Here is a 7093-nt window from a genome sequence, read left to right on the forward strand (position 1 = left end):
GGGAAATACCTTTGCTTTTGCCGATACACGTTCAATGAATCCGATGTCGGGCGATCGACGGGCGATACCCGTGAGTTGATCGTCCGATCTTACTTCGATTTCAACTCGATTCCTTCCCGGACCCGACGTAGGGTAAAATTTTAAGTGAGACTTTAATTAATCCGGACGCCGCTCGATGCTACAAATTGGCCCGGTTTCCGTGCGATCATCGACCGGTCGCCAGCCCGATGATTGGAAAAATACGTCGGCCGCTGATCGGACGGTGATCGGTGTCTTTTTGTGACTGAGGTATTATAAGTATAACACAAAAATCGCTATTTTTAAGTTGGCTTGTTAAACTTTATTACAGAACGTATATTGCATTATAAACGCTTGGTGATGTAGTTCTCATGGGTGTTTCTCATGTTGTTCTTATAATTAAACCAATTATGTAAAAAAAAACAGATTGATAAAACCCCTCAAAAATATTCAAGAGTCTACGTTTATACTTTGTAAACTTAAGGTTATCTGTCCAACCCTTTAGTATTCAGACCGAGTGATATGCACGCTACAATATCCCTCGTGAAGACAGTTATTGTCAATGTTGTAATCAACGGGACATAGAAGACGAATTCCTTTCATTTGTGTTTTCTCACGCTACCGTTAAGTACGACAAAACACCTTAAACGTATTTATGACATGAATCTATCTGGTGTTGTGTTCCATAGTTTATTGCCATCAACATGTAAATTTTAAATTATTCATGCATGCAAATATGTAAAATAAGCCTTATCTATTTGAAATTATCTTATTAATTCCACTGAATTGAGAAAATAAGTATTTTTTATTTCTCTTAAAATAACTATATGTATCACTTTTAGGTAATTAATATTATGTGATTTTTTTATTTGTTTTTTGTTATTATTTTTTGTTCAAAATATGCCACATATAACATAGTAAATTAACAAAAATGGTTTATTCTTACTGCCGTATATACAATTTAGTTTCTTCTCTAAAAAAATCGGTGATTTCATTAAAGACGATGTACATGTTTATAAATTTTAATAAACTGTCTGTTCTTTTCTGTTCTTTTCTGTTATGTTCTTAAAAAACATAATTAAACGAAGTTCTACCTACCAACACAGTCGTTGGTAAACGGTTCGTTGGATTTGGATTCGTGTATTAATGACTGGTGCCTTTAATTGATCAGATATTTTTTCGTGTAAACGTCACGCGAGGCTGTAGTACGAGGAAAGGTAAACATGTACTAAAGGCCGCAATGATTAAACGCTGATTGTAAAAAGAGCAAAGCATATATTTTATAGATGGAAAAACTCATTTAATAATCGGCAATGGTCCAACTCAGAGATAGAGATACTGAGTTGGACAATTATCTAACTCAGTGTTAGAGATAATTGGTCGGACAATGGTCCAACTCAGAGTAAGAGATAATTGGTTGGACAAATCATTATGGTAAACAATTAGAGATTGGGATACTTTGATGGACAATATTCCAACTCAGGGATAGAGTAACTTGTTTGGACAATGGTCCAACTCGGAGGTAGAGATACTTGGTTGGACAATGGTCCAACTCAGAGGAAGAGACACTTGGTTTTACAATGGTCCAACTCAAAGGAAGATATATTTGGTTGGACAATGGTTCAACTCAGCGGTAGAGATAAATTGGTCGGGCAATGGTCCAACTCAAGGGTAGATATATTTTGTCGGACAATGGTCCAACTCAGAGGTAGAGCAACACAGAGGTAGAGCTAATTTGTTTGACAATGGTAGAACTCAAAGGTAGAGATACTAAGTTGGACAATAGTGCAAGTCATGGGTAGAGTTAATTGGTGGTTGGACAATTGGTCCAACTCAGAGGTACAAATACTTGGTTGCGGTTTTACTCAACTCTTATGTTGAGCTATGATTATTCCGGTTATTTGAGCTGTTTTCATCCAGTTTGTCGATCCGTTGTTCAGCTTGATAGTTGAGTTATGGTTCAACTCGGTAGTTGAGCTGCGGTCTCACTCGAATGTCGAGCAGTATATATTAACACTCTGGTTAAACACAGTAGTTCTGCGCAGCTGATATTTAATCATTGTTAAAGGGTGTGTGTTGAACTAACTCATTAAGATATACTTAGACAATGTGCAGCTACTAAAGTAGGCGACTGAAGGACAATATCGTGTTGATGCTTTTAGATAACCTTGTAATGATGTAACCTGGTTGGTGTACATGCAGAATCAGACAAACTTTTTTGCAAGACAACCTTTCATATATACGCACAGAAAGCGCCGCTTACCTACCCTCCGAGTCACGTTACTATCCGAAGGAATATTTTATTGCAATACACCAAGTTATATAAATAATGAAACATGCAATAAAGAGGGTTGTTAACTTGGATTTAACTTGTTGCGACTGGTAAGCAGGATAAATCGATTTAGACAAAACCATAGGCTACACTTCACAGGGTTGTATTATTGTTAAGTCATCATTCTACTGTCGACGTGAAGTTCTGCAGATGTAAAACGTAAAACGAAACGGATTCATTTTCTTGGAGCGATAGGAATTTTCGTGATATTATTAACAAACGCGTGTCATTTATAACAACATTCAATCATATTTTAATGGTCCCTTATAAAAAGCCGGTCTTTCAAGTAATTTCTTTTGCATTTCCTTCAGTTCATACTGTTAAATTTTGGTTATTATTTTAAGATGAATAGTTTCTCTTCTGAAAGTTGCAAAATAAATGGTATGTCATGTTCCATTCAATGAAATGCATGTCGTCTGAATGGAGACGCCGAAAGAAAACAGAGCTCAGCAGTGATTTATCGTGAAAATCCGATTGCCATATTAAACATATTACTTTTCAATCGTGTCTTAGCAAAACTCAACAAATTATTGCAGACACTTTCAGCATATATACCATTACCATCAAAGACATGTGTGTAAATACTAAATTTAGTTTATACCAGAGGGGAAAATCAACTCTTTATAAGTAGGCACTTTGTTCGACAGTTCACCATGGATGGATACACAGCGAGATAAAAGTATTTAAACTAAGATTTGTATTGATCCTTTGTCTTAAAAACCCAGTGCACATTGATCATAACACAACAGGAAACAAAACTAAATGATGCAAACTTTGTCATGGTCTTGACAAGGTAATTTAAAAGCATTGGCGTTAAAACGGTGGCAATGCCCACCGAAAATCACACATGTCCCAGGTTTCATCGCAATACAAACATTTGCACATAAAATTAAACCTCAAAGCATTTCGATTTAAATCAAGTAATACCTATATAAAGCTGAAAGCATTAACTCATTTAAAATGGCAACTGTTTTGCATTTAAAAAAATACGCTTCAATAATCCATGCTTTGTATGTTTCAGTTATTAAACTTGAAATTAGTTGTTTGAATTTTCATGCAAAAAAAATCTTTAAAATTTTATTTAATTATGATGTAAGATGTTATGAAAACTGTTAACACTCGAACTAAACATGAAGCAACATTATTATAACTTAGAATAAAGTCGCGACAAAACGACATCAACTAATAAGCATTTGTTTACAATAAACATTTGACATCATTAATCATGGGCGTTATTCAAATATGCACATGTTTGTATTTCGTACGTGTTTTAACATACACTCAAAATAATCGGAAGATCTTTAGCATCATTAACTCGTCCACTTTCGCATACTTGGTATACAGGTTAAACATGTACCACAATAAAGCAGATGTTTATGACATGCACATTATAGACTCAAAAGATACACTGCAGATAAACTTGAAATATGTGACTTTAGAGTCGTTTCTACCTTGTTTGCCGGTATTGAGTTAAAAAAGATCATATTTTAACTGTAGGATTTATGAATTAGTGTTATCTTCGAATGGTTATTAATAAAACAGTGACATTAAACATACAATGTTCTCAATCTGGGATCCAAGCCTTGGAATGGGCATTACAAATCATATAGGTTTTAAACCTAGTTGAAAGGCATGCCGAAACTCACACTTACGGCCTAGTTGAAAGGAATGCCGAAATTCACACTTACGGCCTAGTTGAAAGGTTTGCCGAAACTCAGACTTACGACCTAGTTGAAAGTTATGCCAAAAATCTCACTTACGGCCTAGTTGAAAGGCATGCCGAAACTCACACTAACGGCCTAGTTGAAAGGCATGCCGAAAATCACACTTACGGCCAAGTTGAAAGGCATTCCGAAACTCACACTTACGGCCTAGTTGACATTAATGCAAAAACTCACACTTACGTCCTAGTTAAAAGATATGCCAAAACTCACACTTACGGCCTAGTTGAAAGGTATGCTAAAACTCACACTTTCGTTCTAGTTGAAAGGCACGCCGAAACTCGCATTTACGTCCTAGTTGAAAGGTATGTTAAAACTCACACTTACGGCCTAGTCGAAAGGCATGCCGAAACTCACACTTACGGCCTAGTTGAAAGGCGCTCCGAAACTCACACTTACGGCCTAGTTGAAAGGTAAGTTAAAACTCACACTTACGTCCTACTTGAAAGGCATGGCGAAGCTCACACTTACGGCCTAGTTGAAAGGCATTCCAAAACTCACACTAACTTCCTAGTTGAAAGGCACGCAGGAACTCATACTTACAGCCTAGTTGAAAGACATGCCGAAATTCACACTTACCGCCTAGTTAAAGGACATGCCGAAACTCACACTTTCGGGCATTACAAATCATGTAGGTTTTAAACCTAGTTGAAAGGCATGCCGAAACTCACACTAACGGCCTAGTTGAAAGGACTGCCGAAATTCACACTAACGGCCTAGTTGAAAGGTTTGCCGAAACTCAGACTTACGACCTAGTTAAAAGTTATGCCAAAACTCTCACTTACGGCCTAGTTGAAAGGCATGCCGAAACTCACACTTACGGCCTAGTTGAAAGGCATGCCGAAAATCACACTTACGGTCTAGTTGAAAGGCATTCCGAAACTCACACTTACGGCCTAGTTGAAATTTATGCAAAAACTCACACTTACGTCCTAGTTAAAAGATATGCCAAAACTCACACTTACGGCCTAGTTGAAAGGTATGCCAAAACTCACACTTTCGTTCTAGTTGAAAGGCACGCCGAAACTCACATTTACGTCCTAGTTGAAAGGTATGTTAAAACTAACACTTACGTCCTAAGTTGAAAGGTATGTTAAAACTCACACTTACGGCCTAGTTGAAAGGCATGCCGAAACTCACACTTACGGCCTAGTTGAAAGGCACACCGAAACTCACACTAACGTCCTAGTTGAAAGGCACGCAGAAACTCTTACTTACAGCCTAGTTGAAAGGCATGCCGAAATTCACACTTACCGCCTAGTTAAAGGACATGCTGAAACTCACACTTTCGGCCTAGTTAAAAGGAATGTTGAAACTCACACTTACGGCCTAGTTAAAAGGCATGCAGTAATTCCCACTTACGGCCTAGTTGAAAGGTATGCCGAAATTCATACTTGCGGCCTAGTTGAAAGGTTTGCCAAAACACATACTTTCGACCTAGTTGAAAAGCATGCCCAATTTCACACTTACGGCCTAGTTGAAAGGTATGCCTAAAATCATACTTACATCCTAGTTGAAGGGCATTGCAAAACACACACTTACGTCCTAGTTGAAAGGTATGCCGAAACACACACTTACGGCCTAGTTGAAAGGTTTGCCGAAGCACACACTTACGGCCGAGTTTTCAGGCATGCTTTAACACATACTTACGGCCTAGTTGAAAGGTATGCCGAAACTCACACTTACGGCCTAGTTGAAAGGCACGCCGAAACTCACACTTACGGCCTAGTTGAAAGGTATGCCGAAACTCGCGCTTTTAGCCTAGTTTAAAGATATGCCGAAACTCATACTAACGGCCTGGTTGAAAGGTGTGCCGAAACTCACACTTACGGCCTAGTTGAAAGGTATGCCGAACTGACACTTTCGGCCTTGTTGAAAGGCATGTCGAAACTCATACTTGCGGCCTAGTTGAAAGGTATGTCAAAACACACACTTACGGCCTAGTTGAAAGGTTTGCTAAAACACACACTTACGGCCTAATTGAAAGACATAAAAAATAACGATAACATACGCGTATTAGATCCAGGAGCTCATAATAACACATTACAGGCATATTTCGTTTTGAAAAGTGCCTATTCATGCTATTTTTAAAAATCACCATCGATACACGTCTACGAATTACAATACTTTGGTCGCCACAAAAAGGTGACTATAAATGCCATAATTATATACAATAATCAAATGCGTTTGTATATACAACGCAATGCGATGTTTTTCAGGAAGAAACTTCCTTGTGGATTCTTTTTATTCGCCATCTTGAATTTAAGGTATAAGAAGTCAGTTCCAAAGTGAAATATGACCCGTTTTACGCAATGACAATATTAATATATATGGGCAAAGAATGATTCCCAACCAGTGAATCGCTGCATTGAAATTAGTGTGATTAAGTGTCGATATTGTATGCTAAATAGAATAATTATTACTAAATATGCATTTACTTTTCTGATCATAGAATATACAAAAAAATGTTTATAAATATATTCCGGTCTGCAATATTCTTTGATAAAATGTATTTTATTTCATTTCAACTGCATATTAAACAATTTGTCATAATGTTAATTCCCAACTAGTAGTGAGATCAATTTAAGCGTAGCTGTAAGTTTGCATTCCCGGACACATAAACATTTTCACATTTTCATTGACAAACAATGTTTCTGCATCTTATAATCATCGAACGAAATCTGAATCAAAACAGCACCAAATATTTGGTGAACAGCTTGCATTATTGAATTGTTCCAACAATTCCTAATGTCGCAAAGCTGTACAAACGAAAGTAGCGTTATACATGGCGAGGTTGTGTAATTGTTTATTGTATGAAGTCCATTAGGCCCGAGAAAACGTGAAGACAAAATGACAAGAAATCTATACTTTCGATATACAGGTTATGCAAATAAATAAATATTCTTTTATAAAACATTTTATTGAGTATTATGCACACAATGCACATAAGAAATAGAAAGGTAGCACACGTTTTGTGAATGACTCAACATGGCCGTTTCATTGTTCTCTATACAAAACAGAA

This window comes from Dreissena polymorpha, chromosome 3 (genome assembly GCF_020536995.1).
Source record: "Dreissena polymorpha isolate Duluth1 chromosome 3, UMN_Dpol_1.0, whole genome shotgun sequence".
Taxonomy (NCBI): Eukaryota; Metazoa; Mollusca; class Bivalvia; order Myida; family Dreissenidae; genus Dreissena; species Dreissena polymorpha.